General features: G+C 44.0%; 1 pseudogene; it reads left to right on the top strand.

Moving 5' to 3' along the window:
* Window positions 1–22,603, top strand: part of LOC102442433 — a 51,452-nt pseudogene that overhangs the window by 28,083 nt on the left and 766 nt on the right.

Below are 22,603 nucleotides of genomic sequence, written 5' to 3'. Positions count from 1 at the left end.
AGTACTGACTGCTTTCCTCTCTGGGACCTGTAGCCGCCTCTGTTTGGGAACTCGGGCCCCTCTCCTACTGGCTTTGAGGGGCCGAGCTTTGACACAGCTGTGTCTTGCCTGCCGTGGCCCGGGCCTCCCCCCTTTGAGTTGGGGGAGGATCCAGCTGGCCCGGGCCTGCATCCATCGCAGGGACCGGGACCACTGCATTCCGTGTGTGAGGCTTTGCTCCCGTTCAGCGTAGAGTGCTGGCGTGCCCACTGCCAGCCTCGAGCAGCTCTCTGTCCACTCCCCTCCAGAATTCGCAGGTGAAGGGCATGCTTGCGAAGGCACTGTTGGGCCCGGCTTGCCCTGTGCTGCTCGAGGCGGGGGGGGGGGGGGGGGGGGGGGGGATGCAAGCCCCCCCCACCCCCTGTCCGGGTCCACCGGGAAGATGAATGAAAGGACGGCTGGAGAAAGTCTCGCTGGCTTCCCTGTGGTGGGAGGGTCGCCTGTGCACTCTCCTGTTGTCGGGGCCCAGGCCTTCTGCCACCACACCCTGAGAACCAGCCTTCTGCTGGTGCCGGGGTCGCCCCTCGGTAGGGGGGTGGTGGTGTCCCTGGGCAGAGTGCTCTCCGATGGGGCCGGGGCTCAGTGTGGCGGCTGTGTTTGTCAGCGCGTGCATCCGGGAGAAAAAGAGGCCTCGGCGAGCCTCGCGCAAATCCCCCTGCTGCGCGAGCACCTGCTGGTCTGTCAATATGCAAATTGGTTGTTATTCGGACACCATAACGGGCAAATTAGCATATTCCCTCTTTATTATATAGGATTAATCTTCATTTCTTACCCCTTCCCCTCACCCTTTCTGCTCTAGTCATGCTGGTCTCCTTCTGTCCTTGGCCACACCAGGCATCTGCCCACTCCAGGCCTCTTGCACTTTCTGTTTCCTTGTCTCTGAAATATGTACATGGCTTGTTTCTGCATCCCTTCCACTCTCTACTTAAATGTCATCTTCTTAGAAAGGACTCCTTGACCCCTTCCCACATAAAATAGAACTGTCATCCACACAAATGCTTTCTGTCTCTTTGTGCTGTTTTATTTTTCTCCATTACACTTTTCATCATCTACTATACTAAATTCACTTTGGGGTTTATTCCTGCTATATTTCTGGCATATAGAACCATTCCTGGATCATAAATATCTATTGAGTAAATGAATGAGTTTAAATCCTTATTTCAATGTATTCTATGTACATGGCCTCAAGTATGGAACTAACCTTGCTACAGTCTAATTTCTTCATCCATAAAATAATGATATATCAAAATACCTTTCTCATACTGTTTTTGCTAAGTGGCAGAACATGGGTGAAGTGCCTCACAGTGTGCCGGAGTTTGACAGGCACTAAATGAACCATGTTGCCATTGTTGTTGTCATCAATCAATGTTACTTCTGCAAAATGTGGTCAAGAATTCCAATTTAGAGTCAGCAGAAAACCATTCTAGAAGTCACACACCCAACACTATCCCCATGCTTGCCCTGTCCCGGCAGATCCTCAGTCAAATATTCCCCAGGTCTACACCAGGCTCAAGCTCACTGGCAAGCCAGAGCCCTATTTTCCCAGGGAGAAAATAGCTCACCAAATTCCATCTTCCAGGAAACCAGGTGGTATTCTATGCAATAAAAGTAATTTACTAAATGGTCCTCTGGTGCCATGGCAAAGAGAATTCATTTTTCACAGTTCACAAGTTACTTCCAGAGAGCAGGTCCAAATCTAACGAAAAGTTAAAGTGCAGCATTGAAGGTCTATGTAACAGTGGCTCCCAATTATCCTGGGCCTCGCGAGCCAAGTCAAGGGAAAGAAACATGACTAGCAATAATGAGTGCGAGAAAGCAAAGTTGTCCTCTGTGTTGCTCTGGGGACTGTTAACTTTTTGTCCAAAAGGAACCAAAAGAATGGAGAGGGAATGGACAGACTACCATGACTAAGGTATGGAGAGGACAAAGCCAGAGACCCACACCAAGTCAGAACCAGTTGTCCAGAAATAACCTAAACCTGACTGCTATTCAGAGAGGGGGGAGGGAGGAAGAGGGGGAGAGGGAGGGCGGAAGGGTGAATGGGAAGGGAAAGGGGAAACATGGGGAGGGGAGGAGAGGAGAGGGGAGAGAATACAACTTATTTTTTAATTTTTATTGAATTTATTGGGGTGACATTGGTTAATAAAATTATATAGGTTTGAGGTGTACAATTCTATAATATATCATCTGTATATTATAGTGTATGTTTACCACCCCAAGTTAAGTCTCCTTCCATCACCCATTTATTCCGCGTTTACCCTCTTCTACCTCCCTCCACCCCCCTTTCCTTCTGGTAACCACCATATTGTTTCTGTGTCTATGAGAATTTTTTCTTTGCTTTATCCCTTCCCCTTTTTCACCCAGCCCCCCAACCCTCCTCCCCTCTGACAGTTGTCAGTCTGTTCTCTGTATCTATGAGTTTGTTTCTAGTATGTTTGTTAGTTTACTTTGTTCATTAGATTCCACATATGAGTGAGATCATATGGTACTTGATTTTCTCTGACTGGCCTTTTCAATAAAAAAAACATTCTCTAACTTCATCCATGCTGTCAAAAAAGGTAAGATTTCCTTCTTTTTTATGGCTGAGTAGTAATTCATTGTGTAGATGTACCACAGCTTTTTTATCCACTCATCTGCTCATGGGCACTTGCTGCCTCCAAATCTTGGCAATTGTAAATAGCACTGCAATAAACACAGGGGTGCATATATTCTTTTTTTAAAATTTATCCTTATTGTTGAAAGTATTACAGATGTCCCCTTTTTTTACCATTGACACTCTATCCCGCTCCCCACTCCAGGCCTTCACCACCCTATTGTCTGTGTCCATGCATATCCTATGGAATAAAACCCTAATATGCAAATCAACCAAACAGTGAAACGACCTGTTGCTATGATGTGCACTTACCACCAGGGGGCAGATCCCCAAGTGAGAGGCAATGGGAAGCAGCGGCAGGGTGTTGCCAGCCAGCAGGTGGCGCCAGGCCACCAGCCAAGGTGGGTGCCAGTGCCCACCCCCCCCCCCTTGCAGATCTCCCTGCCCACCAGTTGCCCCACAGATAGCCCTGATTGCTGGCCAGGCCTAAGGACCCTACCCTATATGTTGGGAACAGTCTCTTAGATTTAAAAATTAAAACCTGGCAAGGCTACTCTAACACTGAAAAAACAGGATGATGCAGCAATGACATGCATGGACTCTGGCTTGCACATTTTGTGGTCAGCCCTGATTCTGACACATAACTGTGTGACAAAGCCAATTACTTAACTTCTCTCTGCTTCAGTTTTTCCACCCATAAGATGGGGAAAATGGTACTACTGCCTCAGAAGGATCATGTTATGTACTACTTTTTATAATCAGGGCAAAAAAATGTAACTGCCCATACAACAGCAAGATGCCTTTCACCTGTATGAAAAGTATGGTCACTGGTGCATGCAGCATCCTGGATTGCGAGAGGAATGTCTAACTGCTGGTTTAGGCCCGACATCCCCTGAGGAGTCTTGGATTGTGATAGGATGCAGGCCAGGCTGAGGGACCCGCCCCCCATGCACAAATTTTGTGCACCAGGCCTCATATAAGTTCTTTGGTTAATCTCTTTCCACCCACCCACCCCCACCTTCCCTCTGAGATTCAACAGTCTGTTCTATGCTTCTCTGTCTCTGGATCTATTTTATTCATCAGTTTATTTTGTTCTTTAGATTCCACATATGAGTGAGATCATGTGATACTTGTCTTTCTCTGACTGGCTTATTTTGCTTAGCATAATACTCTCCAGATCCCTCCATGCTGTTGCAAATGGTAAGAGTTCCTTCTTTTTAACTGCCACATAGTATTCCATGGTGTAAATATACCACAGCTTTTTATCCACTCATCTATTGATGGGCACTGGGGCTGCTTCTAAATCTTGGCTATTATAAATAGCACTACAATGAACATAGGGGTGCATATATTCTTTTAAATGAGTGTTTCTGGTTTCTTCAGATATATTCCCAGATGTGGCATTGCTGATTCATAAGGCAGTTCCATTTTTAACTGTTTGAGGAAACTCCATACTGTTTTCCATAATGGCTAAACCAATCTGCATTCTCAACAGCAGTGTACTAAAGTTCCCTTTCCTCAACATCCTCACCAGCACTTGTTGTTTTTTGATTTATTGATGATAGCCATTCTGACAGGTGTGAGGTGATACCTCATTGTGGTTTTAATTTGCATTAATTTGATGCTTAGTGATGTTGAGCATCTTTTCATATGTCTATTGGCCATCTGTATATCTTCCTTGGAGAAGTATGTTTTCAAGTCTTCTGCACACTTTTAAATGGAGTTGCTTGTTTCTCTGATATTCAGTTGTTTGAGTTCTCTATAAATTTTGGATATTAACCCCTTACAAGATATATCATTAAGAAATATATCCTCCCATTCATTTTGTGGATGGTTTCCTTTGCTGTTCAAAAACTTTTTGTTTGATGTAGTAGCATTTGTTTATTTTTTCTTTTGTTTTCCTTGCCCAAGGAGGTATATCAGAAAAAAAAATATTGCTAAGAGGAATGTTTGAGATTTTACTGCTTATATTTTCTTCTAAGATTTTTGTTTTGACTCTTACATTTAATTCTTTAATCCATTTTGAGTTTCTCTTGTGTTTGGTGCAAAAAGGTGGTCTAGTTTCATTGTTTTGCATGTTATCCATTCAATTTTCCCAACATTTATTAAATAAACTGTCTTTTCCCCATTGTATGTTCTTGCCTCCTTTGTTAAATATTAATTCACCATAAAGGCATGGGTTTATTTCTGGGCTCTCTATTCTGTTCCATTGATCTCTACATCCCTTTTTATGCCAGTACCATGCTGTTTTGATTACTTGTAGTGTAATTTGATATCAGGTAGCATGTTTCCTCCAGCTTTGATTTTCTCTTTCAATATCCCTGAGGCTATTTGGGGTCTTTTGTGGTTCCATATAAATTATGGAATATTTGTTCTAGTTCTATGAAATACACCATTGGTATCTTGATAGGAATTGCGTTGAATCTATAGATTGCTTTGAAAAGTATAGACATTTTTTAAAGCCTCACCTGAGGATATTTTTTCCATTGATTTTTTTTTAGAGAGAGTGGAAGGGAGGGGGTGGAAGAGAGAGAAACATTGATGTGAGAGAGATACCTCGATTGGTTGCCTCCCTAATGCCCCTGACCAACCAGATCCGGGGATTGAACTGGCAACGCAGGTTCATGCACTTGACTGGGAATCAACCCAGTGACCCTTCAGTGCACTGGCCAAGGCTAAAGGATAGACATTTTAATGATGTTAATTCTTCCTATCCATGAGTACGGTATATGCTTCCATTTATTTGTATCTTCTTCAATTTCTTTCTTTAGTGTCTTATAATTTTCTGAGTACAAGTCCTTTACATCCTTGGTTAAATTTATTCCTAGGTATTTTTTATGCAATTGTAAATGTGATTGTTTTCTTAGTTTCCCTTGCTGATAGTTCATTATTGGTGTATAAAAAATGCAACTGCTTTCTGGATATTTATTTTGTATCCTGATACTTTAGTGAATTCATTTAAAAATTTTGGTGGAATCTTTAGGGTTCTCTATTTACAATATTATGTCATCTACAAATAATGACAGTTTTACTTCTTCCTTTCCAATTTGGATGCCTTTATTTCTTCTTCTTGTCTGATTGCTATGGCTAAGACTTCCAGTACCATGTTAAATAAGAGTGGTGAAATCAGACATTCCTGTCTTGTTCCCAATCTTAAGAGAAATGCTTTTAGTTTTTGCCCATTGACTATGATGTTGGCTGTGAGTTTGTCATATGGCCTTTGCTATGTTGAGGTATGATCCCTGTATTCCCACTTTGCTGAGAGTTTTTATTATAAATGGGTGCTGGATTTTATCAAATGCTTTTTCTGCAATATTGATGTGATCATGTGATTTTTTTATCCTTCATTTTGTTTATGTGGTGTATGACATTTATTGATTTGCAGATATTATACAAACCTTGCATCCATGGAATAAATCCCACTTGGTCATGGTGTATGATCATTTTAATTCATTGCTGTATCTGGTTTGCTAATATTTTATTGAGGATTTTAGCATCTATGTTCATCAGGAATATTGGCCTATAATTTTCTTTCTTTATAGTGTTTTTATCTGGTTTTGGAATTAGAATAATGCTGGTCTTATAAAATGAGCTTGGGAGTCTTTCCTCTGCTTTAACCTTTCGAAATAGTTTGAAAAGTATAGGTATTCATTCTTTAGATGTTTGGTAGAATTCTCCTATGAAATCATGTGGTCCAGGACTTTTGTTTGTTGAGAGTTATTATTATTATTACTAGAGGCCCAGTGCACAAAAATTTGTGCACTCGGAGGGGGGGGAAGGAGGTCCCACAGCCCGTCCTGTGCCCTCTCACAGTCTGGGACCCCTCAGGAGATAATGACCTGCTGGCTTAGGCCTGCTCCCGGGTGGCAGAGGGCAGGCCCAATCCCTAGGTGCAGCCCCTGGTCGGGCTCAGAGCAGGGCTGATTGGGGAGTTGGGGCGCTGCCCCCTGACATGCACAGAGCAGGGCGGATTGGGAGGTTGCGATGTCACCCTCAGTCACGCTCAGGGTAGGGCCGATTGGGGGGTTGGGGCACCGCCCCCTATCATACTCAAGGCAGGGTCGATGGGGAGGTTGCGGCGCCACCCCCTGTCATGCATAAAGCAGGGCCCATCAGGGGGTTGGGGAGCTCCCCCCTGTCATGCACAGAGCAGGGCCGATCAGGGGGTTGAGGAGCTCCCCCCTGTCATGCACAGAACAGGGCCCATCAGGGGGTTGGGGAGTTCCCCCCTGTCATGCACAGAGTAGGGCCGATAGGGGAGTTAGGGCACCGCCCCCTGTCACACACAGAGCAGGGCCGATCAGGGGGTTGGGAGGCAGCCACTGTCACACTCAGGGCAGGGCCGATGGGGAGGTTATGGCTCTACCTCGTCACACACAGAGCAGGGCCTGTGTGTGTGTGTGTGTGGAGGGGGGGGGGGCTGGGGGTCCGCACCCTGTCACACACAGAGCAGGGCCGATCAGGGGGTTGGGACGCCGCACCCTGTCACACACAGAGCCGCAGGGCAATCAAGGGGTTTGGGTGCTGCCCCCTGTCACGCTGATCCGGTGCCAGGAAGCCTCGCGGTTCCGCTGATCTCAGTGCTGGGAGGCATATTACCCTTTTACTATATAGGATAGAGGCCTGGGGGCCGGCTGGTTTGCCCTGAAGGGTGTCCTGGATCAGGGTGGGGGTCCCCACTGGGGTGCCTGGCCAGCCTGGATGAGGGGATGATGGCTGTTTGAGCTGATCACACACCCTTCAGGGTGGGGGTCCCCACTGGGGTGCCTGGCCAGTCTGGGTAAGGGGCTGAGGGCTGCTTTCAGGCTGGCGGTTGTTGACTGAAGCTCCCAACTGCTCCTTTTTTAATTTTATTCTGGGCCAGCTTTAGCTCTGGCTCTAGCTCTGAGAGCAAGTATCTGGTTTGTTTCGGTTCTATAATCGAAACAATGTATAACTTCAGTCTGAGATCCCTGCCGGCTGAAAGCTGGTTTCTGGGGTTTTTTTTAGCTTCTATATTTGCTACATAGTTGCTTAGAGTTGCAGCTCAGAGGCCGGCAAGTCAGGCGGGGAACGTTGGAGTCTGCAGTCACTGAAGCAAGCAAGCCTCATGTTCGCTTCTAGCTGCCTGGCTGCCGGCCGCCATCTTGGCTGACAGTTAATTTGCATATACTCACTGATTAGCCAATGAAAAGGGTAGCGGTCGTATGCTAATTACCATGTTTCTCTTTTATTAGTGTAGATTATTATTATTATTATTATTATTTCAATTTTAGTAATTGTAATCTATCTATTCAGATTTTCTGATTCTTCCTGATTCAGTTTTGGAAAATTGTATGCTCCTATGAATGTATCTCTTTTGTCCAGATTGACTAATTTGTTGACATATAGTTTGTTTAATATTTCCTTACAATTCTTTGTATTTCTTTGGTGTCAGTTGTTTCATCTCCTCTTTCATTTCTGACCTTTTTTTAATTTGGGTCCTCTCTCTTTTTTTCTTGATGAGTCCGGTTAAAGGTTTTTCAATCATGTTTTTCTTTCCCAAGAACCAGCTCTTTATTTCATTGATGTTTTGTAGTGAAATTTTAGACTCTAATTTCTTTATTTCTGCTATGATCTTTATTCTTTCCTTTCTTCTACTCACTTTGGACTTTGTTGGTTATTTTCTATTTCCTTAAAGTGTGAAGCTAGATTGTTAGAGATTTTTCTAGTTTCTTGAGTTAGGCTTGTAATGCTATGAATTTCCCTCTTTGGACTGCTTTTGCTGTGTCCCATGGGTTTTTTGTAGTTGTGTCCTCATTTTCATTTGTTTCAAGGTATCTTTTGATTTTTTTCTTGATCTTATTGTTAACCCATTCATTGTTTAGTAACATATTATTTAGTCTCCATGGCTTTGTGTATTTTTCAGTTTTTTTCTTGTGACAAAAAGAGAGCTATATGAAATAGAGGCAAGCAATTTATCAGATATAGAGTTCAAAAGAAATGGTTATATGGATGCTCAAGCAACCTAGTGTAAATACAATACCTTGGAAAAGTACATAAAAACCATAAAAAAGAACCAGTCAGATATGAAGAATACAGTATCTGAAATGAAGGATATACCAGAAGAAATAAGCAGTAGGTTGGATGAAGCAGAGGATTGAATCAATGATTTGGAAAACAAGGTAAAAAAAAAAGACCCAATCAGAGCAGCAAAAAGAATTTGAATAAATAAGGATAGTTTAAGGGGTCTCTGGGATAACATGAAGTGTAACAACATTTGTATAATAGGGATACCAGAAATAGAAGAGAGAGAGCAAGGGGTTGAGAAAATATTTGAAGAAATTATGACTGAAAAATCCCCTAACCTGGTGAAGGAAGTCCAGGAATTCCAGAGAGTCTCAAACAAGAGTAAACCAAAACGGCCCACACCAAGACACAACATATTTAAAATGCAAAGGTTAAAGAGAAATTTAAAAGCAGTAAGAGAAAGAATGTTGGTTGCCTATAAGGTAGCTCCCATAAGACTGTCAACTGATTTCTCAATGGAAACATTTCAAACCAGAAGGAATTGGCAGGAAATATTCAAAGTGATAAAACGCAGGGACTTACAACCAAGACTACTTTTACCCAGAAAGTATATTATTTAAAATTAAGGGAAAAATAAAGAGTTTCCCAGACAAGAAAAAGCTATGGAGTTTGTTACCAACATTCTTAACTATCCTATATAATCCTATATAATAAAAGGCTAGTATGCAAATAGACCAAAATGTCGAACAACCGAACAACTGAACAACCAAACAACAGGTCGCTATGACATGCACTGACTATCAAGGGGCATGCAGGGAATATGGTGGGTGTCAGCTGCAGCGGATGGTGGAGGTGAGCAGGGCACTAGACCAAGGTGGGGCGCTGGTCACTGTTATCGGGTTGAGCATCTGGTGGTTACTGAAAATTCTTTGCTCCCGCGTGCCACGGTCCTGCCCAGCGCTCACACCTGCTGCCGGCGCTGGCCCCGCTCGCACCCGCTGCTGGTACCCAGTGCCAGCCCCAATCCCTCGGCACCATCAGCGGGTGAGAATGGTGGCTGCTGGCCCCGATTGCCCGTGAGGTTCTTCTCCACCTCCCCCTGCTCCTGAGGGGTGATCAGGGCAGCAGCCGCCACTCACACCCACTGATGGAACCAGTCCTGCTCACACCCACTGCTGGCACTGGCCCCAATTGCTCTGTGCTGTCAGTTGATGCAAGCAAGGCCAAGGCCATCAGCACATGGGAGCAGCAGTGGCCGAAGCAGGGCTGCTGGCGACAGGGGACCAAGGGCCATGGCGGAAGGGGCTGGGCAGGGGCACAGAGGATGGGCTGAGACCTGCCCCTGTGCCCACTGCAGCCTCAAGACCTTTCAAGGTGCACGAATTCATGCACTGAGCCCCTAGTAAAAGCATAATATGCAAATTGATCAAACGGTGGAATGACCAGTCGCTATGATGAGCACTGACCACCAGGGGTCAGACACTCAATGCAGGTGCTGCCCCCTGGTGGTCAGTGCAATCCCACAGGGGGCGCACCACTCAGCCAGAAGCCAGGCTCACAGCTGGCAAGCACAGCAGTGGTGGCAGTAGCCTCTCCCGCCTCCACTGCAGGCAGGCGGTAAGGAGAAAGGGGTCCCGGACTGTGAGAGGGATCTTTGACTACTGGGTTAGGCCCGATCCCCTATGCTGGCAGGCAGACATCCCCCAAGGGGTCTCAGACTACAGAGGGCACAGTTCGGGCTGAGAGACGCCCCCCCCCCCCAACCCCTGCAATGCACGAGTGTTGTGCAATGGGCCTCTAGTATTCATAGAATGTGGCTGGGAATTCCATTCCAGAAGTAGATAAAATAGAGCCTGAAGTGATTATGATAACTACAGAGCCTAAAATAAATAACAAATATTTTCCTCCCTCTCTCTCTTTCTCTCTCTCTCACTATGTCTCTCTCTATCTCTTTTCTTCTCTCTTCTTTCTGTATTCTAAATTGGTAGTTACAAAATAGTGACAGGGATGTAAAATACAGCATAGGGAATATAGCCAATAATATTATAATAACTACGTATGGTGCCAGGTGGGTACTGGAAATATTTGGGGGAACACTTTGTAAAGTATATGATTGTCTGACCACTGTGCTATACACCTGAAACTAATACAAAATAATACTAAATATAAACTGTAATTGAAAAATAAAATATTTTTAAAAGAAAATAAAAATATCTCCTTTACATATGTGCCACTCCATGGCTCTTCTCGGATAAATCATAGCATTTCTCACCTCATCTGAATTTAGATATGCCCTTTATGAATATTCAAAATCACTCTAAAATGTCAAGTGAAGCAAGACTATTTGAGGAGCTATTCGCAGCACATATATAGAAAGGGCAAGAGAAGTTTGCCATTATATTTCCCAAATTTATATCTAGAGCTGCCTAAGAGCAGAAAAAAATCCAATGGACAATATTATCTTATCTAATAATAGGCAAACATGGTAATTAACCGTACCTCCGACATGCTTCCCATTGGCTAATCAGGGCGATATGCAAATTAACTGCCAACCAAGATGGCGGCCAGCAGCCAGGCAGCTGAAGCGAACAGGAGGCTTGCTTGCTCCAGTGATGGAAGAAGCCAAGATTCCCCGCCTGCCACTGCCAGCTTCTGAGCTGCACTCTAAGAAACAATGTTGCAATTATAGAAGCTAAACAAACCCCAGAAACCTGCTTTCAGCCAGCTAGGCCTCAGAACTGGAGCTGCAAAAGTGTTTCAATTATAGAAGCCAAACAAACCCAGATACCTGCTTTCAGCAGCCGAGGTCTCAGAGCTGGAGCCGGCCTCAGAGCTAAAGCCGGCTCTCAGTTCCAGTGACAGCCATAGAAGGTAAATAAATTCCAGAATAAAAGAAAAAAGAAAAAAAGGAGAGGTTGGGAGCTTCAGTCACCCGCCAGCCTGAAAACAGCCCTCAGCCCCTCACCCAGACTGGCCAGGCACCCTAGTGGGGACCCCCACCCTGAAGCAACAAGATGGTGGCTAATTTGCATACTGAAGGTGGACGGCAGCGGGCAAGGCTGTCCGCGGTCCAGGACCCGAATCTGAGACCCTGCTGGGCGGGGGGCAGTGCTTGAGGCTGTCCGCGGTCCGGGACCGGATCTGTGACCCTGCCTGGCAGGGAAGCAGCACTTGAGGCTGTCTGCGGTCTGGGACCCAGATCCATGACCCTGCCAGGTGGGGGGCAGTGCTTGAGGCTGTCCACGGTCTGGGACCCGGATTCGGGACCTGGTGGGAAGGGCGGCAGCGCTAGAGGCTGTCCGCAGTCCGGACCCGGATCCATGACCTGGCGGGCGGGGGGCATTGCGGGAGGCAGTCCGCGGTCCCGGGACCTGGATCTGTGACCCTGCTGGGCGGGGGGCACCGCGGGAGGCTGTCCTCTGTCCGGGGACCCGGATCTGTGACCCTGCTGGGCGGGGGGCAGTGCTTGAGGCTGTCCGCGGTCCTGGGACCCAGATCTGTGACCCTGCCAGGTGGGGGGCAATGCTTGAGGCTGTCTGCGGTCCCGGGACCCGGATCCATGACCCTTCCCGGCGGGGCGGCAGCTCGCACAGGGGTGGATCCGCTGGTGTTGGGCAGGGCAGGACGCCTGGCTTCCGCCCAGCCCCAGTCACTCTGGGCAGATGAGCAGCGCAGAGAGCCTCTGGACAGGGGAGGCAGGCCGGCAGAGGGCGGCCTGTACTCCCCACATGGTGGTGGTGACAGCTGTGAGCGCGCCAAGTGGAGACTGCAGGCTGAGCTGAAGTAGCGCCTGCAGGCCATCAGCGCCCAGGAGTGACTGCTCAAGATCCGCCTCCTGGCCCAGAAGGTGCAGGATCACAGGGACAGCTACCTTGGCGGGCCAGACTGACATCCTCCTGGCCGCACCACGGGGGTTTGCGGATCTGCAAAGCCAGAGGCAGCTGGTGTGCACATCCCCCCCTGGCGTGTGAACATCCCCCAGCACACTGTCACCCTCCCGCGCCTGCAACAGTTGCAAACCAAGGTGTGCACAAGTTCCCCCCGCCTCTCCACCGCACTTCCATCAACCCGGCATGCCTAACACCCCCACAGGATGTGCACGCACACATCCCCTCTGATGCACTCACGTCCTTTGGAGAGTGTCTGGGTGTTCTGGGTGCTGAGAGTGGGCGCCTGTGAGATGACAGTGAGAGGGTGGAGTGGTGATGCCCTGTTCCCACGGAGGCCAGTGCAGCTACGAGATCACCTCTTGGGGGTTAATGCAGGTGCTGAGGCGGGAGCAGATGCAGACAGACACACCTGGTGGGCGTGGGCCGCCCTCACTGAGGTGCCTTCAGTCAGTGTTCAAGATCAAGAACCCAGAGGCAGAGAGGAATTCTGTCCTCTCAGTGAAACAGTGGGATAGTCGGGGCGACTGTAGAGGAGGAATGTGCACTTTGGGTGCCAGCACCCATGAGCGAAGGCTGCCCTAACTGAGCCTCGCTTGCTTGGGGCCTAGCGCACTCCTGCTGGGCAGCGGGTGACAGGACGTGCTTTTCCGAATTAATGAGAGAAAACGTTGATTCTCTGCTGCCCACGAAGGTAGAAAGTGAAGTGGGGAGACATGTGGGGAGTGAGCGAGGTTCCCTGTCTGGGGGTTCCAAATCTGCTGTTGGTTTCTTTCACTGCTGACTAGAGATATACAGGGTGTCCCCCCAAAATGTATACACACTTTGAATACCTACTAATTCCAATGGTTTTAAGCATAAGAAAGAAACAACAATGGAGCTGTTATCTGTTAAAAGTGTGGGCACAAACAGGTAGTTGGACATTCCCTGAGGGGTCTCAGATTGGAGAGGGTGAAGGTCAGATTGAGGGGCCCCTTCCCCCCCTACTCCAGTGCATGAATTTCGTGCACCGGGCTACTAGTTTGGTGATAAGAAATACCAGTTTAGCAGATTTTCAGACAGTGTAGGCAAAAAAAAAAAAAAAAGTCTATATTATTGTTTTACTTCTTGTTCATTTTTTTAACCCCCTTCACTTTTTGTTAGCCTTCTAGAAATTTCTGAGCCAAAGCTTTGATTTTAAGAAACCAGTTAAAAATTGTACAAAGCTGGTTCTACAGGATGTTAATAGAGATTTTGTGATAAATTGTTATTTGGTAAATTTAACTTAGTGAAGCCTAGGTTGAAAAAGAAGTTAGCTCTGCTCAGGTTGTTCAGTTGCATAGAGCATTGACCCAAATACCAATGTTGTGGTCCCTGGTCAAGACACATAAAAGAATCAACCAATGAATGCATAAATAAGTGGAACAACAAAATTGATGTTTCTCTCTCTCTCAAGTCAATAAATTTTTTAAAACTGAAAAACAAGAAATTAAACAGGTATCTACTGAAGAACTGTTCAGTATCTTTAATATGTATGTCGTGAATCTCAAATATAGGGACATAACACATGATGATCTGCTAACTGTATTGATTACAGAAACATTTTCTTCAGGGAGCATCCTGCAAGGCATTTCTGTAGGAAACATATTTTTTCAGAAACACTGATTAGATTTTTTCCTTTCATTGACCCAAAGAAACATTAAGGATTCTCTTACTCTTATCAACAGTGTTTTTATGGCAATGACTATGTAAGTATATAACTGGACACTTTTGAAGAAGTTTAAATGTTTGGTAAATGTGTCAGTTCATAACTTGGAAATCTAAACCCTACAGGAGCAGAATTATCATAAACTCAAGCCTCCATTGAATACAGACAGCCTGGCATAGTGGTTTAACCCTTAGGCTCTCCAACCAAACTCCTGGATTGAATCCCAACTCCCCCAATTTGGTAACTGTGTGGTCTGGTGTTATTTAATCTCTCTGTGCCACACTTCTCACCCTTCCCATATGTATAATGAAGATGATAATAATATTATATACTTCACAAAGTTTCTTGAGATTTTATGAGCTAAAAATTTATAAAATGGTAAATACTAACTAAACTTTTGAAAAGTAATATCTGACATAAATCATTTCAAACTCTCAGAAACAAAATGCTCTGAAACCAGTATGATTGGTTGCCCTTTTTCATCTAAGAACTGTCCTATTTTCAATGTGAAAAAGAGGAATTTAAGTTACAAATTAACAAAAAAAAATATTGACAGAAAAGTTATACACTATTCAGATGTAGAATAAGAGGTTGTTTCATTTTGGATATTTACAGGAAAATATCATACATGAACTACATACAATTTAGCCTAAATCCACCAAGTCTCCAGGCCTGAGAATGTCAACATTTTGTGTAGATAAGTATGTATGGGTGTTTTTGTACATGCAAGGCAATAAAACTTTAATATTTTTTCTATTTTTAATTGATGAATGGAAAAGATATCTATTTATGTGTCATAAAGCAATAGTAATATCAATGTTATGACCCTCTGTTAACAAATAGATTTTCAGCATATGACTGGATTTAAAGAAGTTTTGGAAGTATGAATGAGTATACATCAAACAACCCTTGCTCTACTGCAGGACCCTTCTTCCTAGACCTCTCTCTGACCTGCCTCTCTGCCCCCTCTCTGCCCTGGTCTGCCTCTTCCTCCCACCAGCACACATGCCAGACTCTGCCTTAAAGTAATCCTTCCAGATGCCACAATCTCCTAAGCTAATTTAAACTTTCTTCACAATAATTTTCTGTCCTTAAAGACAAAATGAGTGACTGAAAACCATTTGAGTTCTCTCGACTAGGTTTGGGAAACTCTTTATATCCCACAATTCCCAGTGAGGCTGAAGCTCCAAATGTTTGGTAAATGTTTCAATTTATAATGTGGCCCATTATTGCTTGCTATTTCCAAAGTGAGCATGTGAGTTGTTGTTAGTTTGCTCCCTTTTCCCCTGGCCCATCCTTGGCCCTGTCTGTACAGTTCTGAGCCCTGGGGGCTGGCTCCATGGACTACACCAGCCAGTATGTACTGCCAGCTGGCTCTTGGGCAAGTTTGGCCAAGGAAGGCACTGCAAAGGCAGACAAGAGGAATGAGAAAACAGGACATTTCTTTTCTGATCCCTCCCTGCTCCAGGCCATGTTTTCTAGCAGCAGCTGTATCCCTCCCTGACTTCAGCTTGAACTAGACTGAAGTGCCCATGCAATGCCCATGTCCCTTCAAGCCTAGGACCGCACTGGCTCCTGCTGTGCAAGTCTCCAGGCACCTCACCATCTCTGCTTGCTCCCTCACCTGCTCATGCCCTTATAAGTAGGATCTTCTTTGCAGTTTCTTGAACTATGTGCATTGAATTCTAGTTTTTGCTAAGATCCAAATTGATTCAGAACCCTAGTAAAAAGCTAGTATTTTTATGTAATTATAATTGTTAATGTGATTACTAGACAAAAATAGTATATTTACATATACCTCAAAGGTAAGAAAAAAACAGTTCTTGTTTCTACTCAGTTCTACCACCCTGGTGAATGAGGGGCCCTCCTGCAGGGAGCTATGTCTACTGCAGGTATCACAATTCTTCCATGAGCTGTAGGTAATATTCATGATTTCTAAATGAGTTAAAGCACTTTATAAATAGCACACACTTACAACCAGAGACAATTATTAATAGCAAAAATTAAAATATTTTAAAATGTATAATGTTCTCTCTCAAATATAGCTTATGTTGACATTTCTCATTTAGAATCTCACAAACTTAATTCATTTTAGTGAGTACCTTGGGTCCCTCAGCCTTGCTCCTTCCTCCACCTGGAACTCTCCAAAACTCTCCATGGTTGACCTTTTCTTGTCATTTAAATCTCACCTTAAAGGTGACCCACTCAGAAAGGCCTGTATGTAGCCACTCACCCTACCCTAGTATTCTAATTTAATCCTGTACATTTTATATTTTACTATTTGATATTTTTGCTGTTTATTTGTGGGCCTTCTTCTGCATTAGAACATAAGCTCCATAACAGCTGAGACCTTCTATATTTTATTCATTGATATATCCTCAGCATTTAGCCCATAAGCTCAAAAATATTGTTGAATAAATTAATAAATGAATTGACATTTTACAAGAGAAAAAATGGAATAAAACACTGTTCTTGCTCTCAAAGGGGAAAGAATTGGGTTAAAGAAACACACCTGGAAATTTATAGTGGAAGAAATTACTGTAATAGAAAAATATGGAGTCCCACTTCCAGCAGTCTATCTTATAACAGATCAATCACCCCACTGAACAAACTACAAATGTGTAATAAAATGAAATAAACACATTTCTTTGAAGACATTGAAAACTCTCAAGCAAGTCAGACTTTGCAGGACTAGGAGCTCAATGAGAAGGAATCTCACTGCAGTAAGCCCAACATTTCATACCACTTAGCTCCTTCACTTGCTGATTCATACACAGCATATGTGGAAAGACCGGGACGCCAAGCAGAAAGCAACTGCTAAGAGCAAAAAGCTGAGTAGAACTTTCATTTCACAGAGATATGGAGACAAAAATTGAAGTTCAAGGCCAGCAAGGCACCAGGACTTGAAGTGCCAAGATTGAGGATAGGAGAGAAACAGAAAGGTGAACCAAAAATCTGAGCAGGATCTCCCCTTGAGGCAGTTATAAGAAGCACCTATAGAGAGGCATATAGTGGTTTCTAAGACTATAAGAAGTTGGGCAGCACTACCAGCAGTGTCAAAGTACTGAAAGATTTTTTAAAGTTCTCTCTGGAACAAGAAAGTATCCACTATAATCTCTGCAATTCAATAAAATGTTACCAGACATTCAAGAGAGAAAAAGACAATAGAAACAAACCCTCCAGAGATCCAAGAAGTTATTTAAATACTTGAATTTATAGATTTATAGATTAATAAAAAATAGATAGTAAGAGTGAGAATTTTACCAAAGATTTAGAATGTATAAAAGTAATCAAATGAAAATTCTAAAACTGATATCACAAATTGAGAACTCAATAAATAGATTTTTGCACTACTTTACATCCTCTTTCTCTGTATTTCACTCTGGATAATTTCCACTGTCTTATCTTTCCAGCTGTGTCTAATCTTCTATTAGGTCTATTTATTGAATTCTCAACATATGGAATTAGAGTCTCAAAGAGGAGGAGGGCGAGAAAGGGGCTGAGTAATATTTGAAGAAATAATTACCGTGAATTTTACAAAGACATCAAGCCACAGATTCAAGAAGTCCTTCAAGCCCCAAGATAAATACAAAGAAAAACATGTCAGCCTACATCCGTGGTCAGCAAACTGCGGCTCGTGAGCCACATGCGGCTATTTGGCCCCTTGAGTGTGGCTCTTCCTAAGCCTTAGTAGTACCCTAATTAAGTTAATAACAATGTACCTACCTATATAGTTTAAGTTTAAAAAATTTGGCTCTCAAAAGAAATTTCAATCGTTGTACTGTTGATATTTGGCTCTGTTGACTAATGAGTTTGCCGACCACTGGCCTACATCATAGAACTCTGTTAAAAACCATATGCAAAGAGAAAAAATTGGATAAATATCCAATATGTTGTAGTTGCATAATGAAGAGAAGAATTTTGCTTCATAGGATCAGGTAAAGATTCACAAGGGAGGCAACAATTCATTTATTAATTCATTCAACAACAAGAATTCATTTAGCACTTAATATATATCCATCAATAAGTTGAATCTTTTAAAAAAAAGATAAAAATGACACAGTCTCTGTTCACTAAGAGAGTATGATGTGCAAGACAGACAGAAATGTAGACAACATCTCCATAAAGCCTTCCAAGAGGAATTATCTTCTTAAACCTTAAAGGAGAGTCATGCTTGGGACAGGGAGAGGAGAGAGGCTAAAGGAAGTTGTAGGACATTAACATTTTGTCTTACTGAAGGCTCTAGTGGTGAAAACAATCCAAGCAAACACACAGTGGGTGAAAGTGGGTATCTCATTGAGCAATAGTGAGCTGTCTCAGTGGGTTCAGTGTGGGGAGATGGGAGGGAATTGGGAAAAATGAGGCTGAAGAGATAAGTTGGAAACAGATTCAATAAACAATGGGGGACCCACCACAAGGTTTTTCATAGAAAAAGAGCATGTCATTCTTCAGGAAGAGCACCCTGAGGCAACATGAAGTATATTTTTGAGAGGGAACCAATGGCAGCCCATGAGACCAATTAGACAATTATTATTGCCATGACTCAGGCAAGGAACAAAGGGTGTGAATTAAACTAAGACAATGAAAATATAAATGGAAACCTGAGAGAGTATTCTCTAGACCAGGGGTGGGCAACCCCTGGCACGCGTGCCAAACATGGCACGCCAGTAACTATTGCTGGCACACAAAACCCTCTCTTATAATCTTCCATTTACAATTTTTTTCTTAATATCGACTTTTTTATTTTTCAGATAAATTCAGTGTAGGTGCATCTTAGATAAATAAATAATTTTACATAACAAGTTATCTTAAAGACCATAGACATGGATTGACGAGAGAGGGGAAGAGCAATTTCTATGCCTCTGCCTTAACTCTTCCTGCCTTCCTAGATCCGACCAGTGTTTTGGTTTCATCCACATACGCTTGTGAATCTTTGTTCTCAGTGATGAATTTTGTTAAGGCTCGTAATAGGAGTAGCCTGACGGATGAAAGTAGTAGCTCATGCATATCTCTGAAGGTCACGAAATATAAACTTGATGTAAAATCTCTGTCATCAGTGATGCAGCAACAAAAGTCCCACTGATAATATCAAATGAAGTCATTAAGTTTTCTGTCAGACTATCAGTGTACATGTATACATTAAAAAATAAATGTATTTTTCATCATCATATACTGTGTTTTTGTCACGCGAATGAATTTTATTATTTCTTCAAGGTTCTTCACATACATACACCTTAAGTTATGCCTACTATATCAGGTAGGCATAACATGTTCTCAAAAAATTAGGGTTGGCACATAGAAGAATTTTGAGTCAGAGATTTTGTTGGTTTTGGCACGCACTCACAAAAAGGTTGCCCACCCCTGCTCTAGACATTTCAAAGTCAGAATCAAAAGGATTTGGCCACCATTAATTGTAGGAGACAGATTGTAGAAGTCAAGGTTGACTCAGGTGTGTGGAGAATGTCAATGTTGTTAATGCAAATATTGCTTAGGCATAATACCATGAGGTCTCTTTTAGCTTGTTGAGTTAGAAATATCAATAGAACTTTTCTAAAATATTTATCAGGGAGCTAGAAAGTCCAGTCTGGAGATCAGAAGCAAGATGAGGAGCTGACACCAAGCTGTGAGGGCCCAGAGGGGAGCCTGGCAGAAACGGAACTGAGTAAAGACCAATGAATGGCTCCAAAGTTCACATCTCAGTAAACATAGATGACCCTAACTCTTGTATTTCTCATTCTCAAATATGTGAAAACATATTAATTGAAAAAAATTTTTAGGATGTTCATTTCATGAAAAAATGTTTAAGAAACAGATCTATTACCCTTCACATTTTATGTTTTCCTCAGCCTTATACTAAGCTACCTCCTATTTTTTTTTTCCTTGGACAACAGAAACACTAATTCTATGAGCTCTAGTAAAAAGTGCTTTCCAAGTCGCTGGCTGAAAGCTTCTATATGAATAATGCCAGTTTGTGGTGAAGGTGGGGGGAGTTTTAATGCTATGTGTGTGCCGTGTTTGTAAAATAATGCACATGAAATTAAGAAAAACACCACTTAAAACTGACTTGACGTTTCCATAATATTAACCAACTAGGGGCCCAGTGCATGAATTCGTGCACCTTGAAAGGAACTGTGGGCCATGAGGCTGCGGTGGGCACAGGGGCGGGTCTTGGCTCATCCTCCGTGCTCCCACCTGGCCCCTCCCACCGCAGCCCCCAGGTCCCCTGTCTGCCGGCAGCCCCACTCCCACCGCCACCCATGCACTGATGGCACTGGCCCCGCTTGCACCCGCTGACGGCACAGAGCGATTGGGGCCAGTGCCAGCAGCCGCTGTGAGCTGCAGCTGCTGCCCTGATTGCCCCTCAGGAGCAGGGGGAGGTGGAGAAGCCCTCAGGAGTGATCAGGACCGGCTCCGGGCACCAGCAGCAGGTGCGAGTGGGTGGCTCTGGCGCTTGCAGCTGGTGCAGGTGGGGCCAGAGCCTGCAGTAGGTGCAAGCACTGGGTGGGACTGTGGCATGCGGGAGCAAAGAATTTTCAGTAACCACCAGAGGCTTGCCCTGATGACAGCAACCAGTGCCCGACCTTGGTCTGGTGCCCCTGCTCACCTACTCCACAATTCCACTGTGGTCAATGCCCACCATGTTCCACGCTCTGCCACCTGCTGCCAATGCAGCACACATCATAGCAACCAGTTGTTCAGTTGTTCAGTTGTTCCGCCGTTTGGTCTATTGCATATTAGGGTTTTATATAGAGAGATTATTTTTATCTAAATATATATATACATATACTGTCACTGGGGAAATTTTTCGCTATCAGTCAGTTGGTTCCTCTAATTTCAACTATGATTTATGGATAAGAATGCAACTTTGTCAGTGTGATTAAAAGCATCTCTGAAGCCCCCACATTATCACAGAACACTAAAGTTGAGGTCAAGTATAAAAGACTTCCTTCTGCTACAGAAATTCTCTCACAGAGTTACACCGGATGTGATTTGAACTTTTGTGTTTTTCAACTACTTGTGGTTTACTTCTTGAAAATTTTTGTTGGTCTGCTTCAAGTCCCCTGAGGACTAGCAAGAGGCAAACTCAGTTAATATTTGCACGTTTTATCTTTGGAGATGACTCTGCCAAATTACTTTCCCACACCCCTAAAAACTGTAGTATCTACTCCATAGTGGGTCTAATTAGAGAATAAAATATTTAACAATTACTCAGTTCTTCCTATGTATTCAACACAGCTTCATGTGACAAGAAGCAAGGATGCAATGAAAGCTATGAGCTTTGAAGCAAATGAAAGACAGAAGTTATTAAAGAAACTAACTAAAAATAGCAAGACATTATAATCAAGAGCTTGTACAGAATCAACTATTAAATGCTATAGGATCTTTCATAAAGGAGTTATGTTTGTACACTATATGAATCTGAAAGACTCCATGGAGGAGGGATAAGTTAACCCTGAAAACACTAGTGTGTCTCTGGCACCTTCTTTGATCTGGGTGTAACATTTGTGTTAAATTTCGCCAACCAACAAATGAAGGGTGTAGTTATCACCAACCTAATATTTAGAACCTACTGAATCCATTAAAAATTCAAACCCTCTTCCTCACACATTGGAGTGGTCAAACTACAACTTTTCTTACTCCCAAGCCCAGGTTTGTGCTGCCTATCCCCATCTTACACACACACACACACACACACACACACACACGTCTGAGCATGCTTGAAGAGGAAAGTAAGGAGAAGGATGTGAAGTTCCTCATAGGTTTATAGCCCTATGTGAGCAGGTATGTTGCAGCCTGATTCCAGGCCAATCCCAGGCAAAATGTCAGCTGGTCCACAGAGCCCCTCATTCCACATTAAATACTTATTAAGCACCTACAAAGTACTCTACATAGAGTCATAGAATGTGTGTACCAATGAAGGGACTGCCAAGAAGTATACAGTCTATCAGGGTAGCAAGTAGAAAATTCAAGGCTGACAGGCAGTACTGTGTGCTAGAATTATATAGAGACAAAGCTATAAGATGATGCAGATATTAGAGACACAGGAATTTTTATAAAACTTCCTTGTTTACTAAGATCTGCAGGGAGTGGGGGGCGGGGAGCGCCAGGCAGGCGGGGGGCACCAGAGTGAGTGGAGAGCTGGAGGGTCCCGGGCGGGGGCGGGGCGTGGAGGAGGCAGCAGCGGTCCTGTGGCGCCCCCCCAGCCCCTGCCGAGCCTGCGCCCCCGCCCAGCGGCGGCCCCCGCCCCCCAGCGCCCCCGCTCTCTTTCTTAAAATCCAAGCTTATAAAAAAATCCCGGGGTCCTAAAAACCCGGATTCTCTGAAAACTTTCCCCCTCATAAAATTCCAGAAAAATAATTCTGAGGGCATCCATGTCGCGCTATGCCCCTGTAGAAAAGAAATCTGTGG

Source organism: Myotis lucifugus, unplaced genomic scaffold (assembly GCF_000147115.1).
Source record: "Myotis lucifugus unplaced genomic scaffold, Myoluc2.0 scaffold_21, whole genome shotgun sequence".
Taxonomy (NCBI): Eukaryota; Metazoa; Chordata; class Mammalia; order Chiroptera; family Vespertilionidae; genus Myotis; species Myotis lucifugus.
The sequence above is the reverse complement of the archived record's forward strand: the minus strand, read 5'-3'. Positions and strand labels throughout refer to the sequence as shown.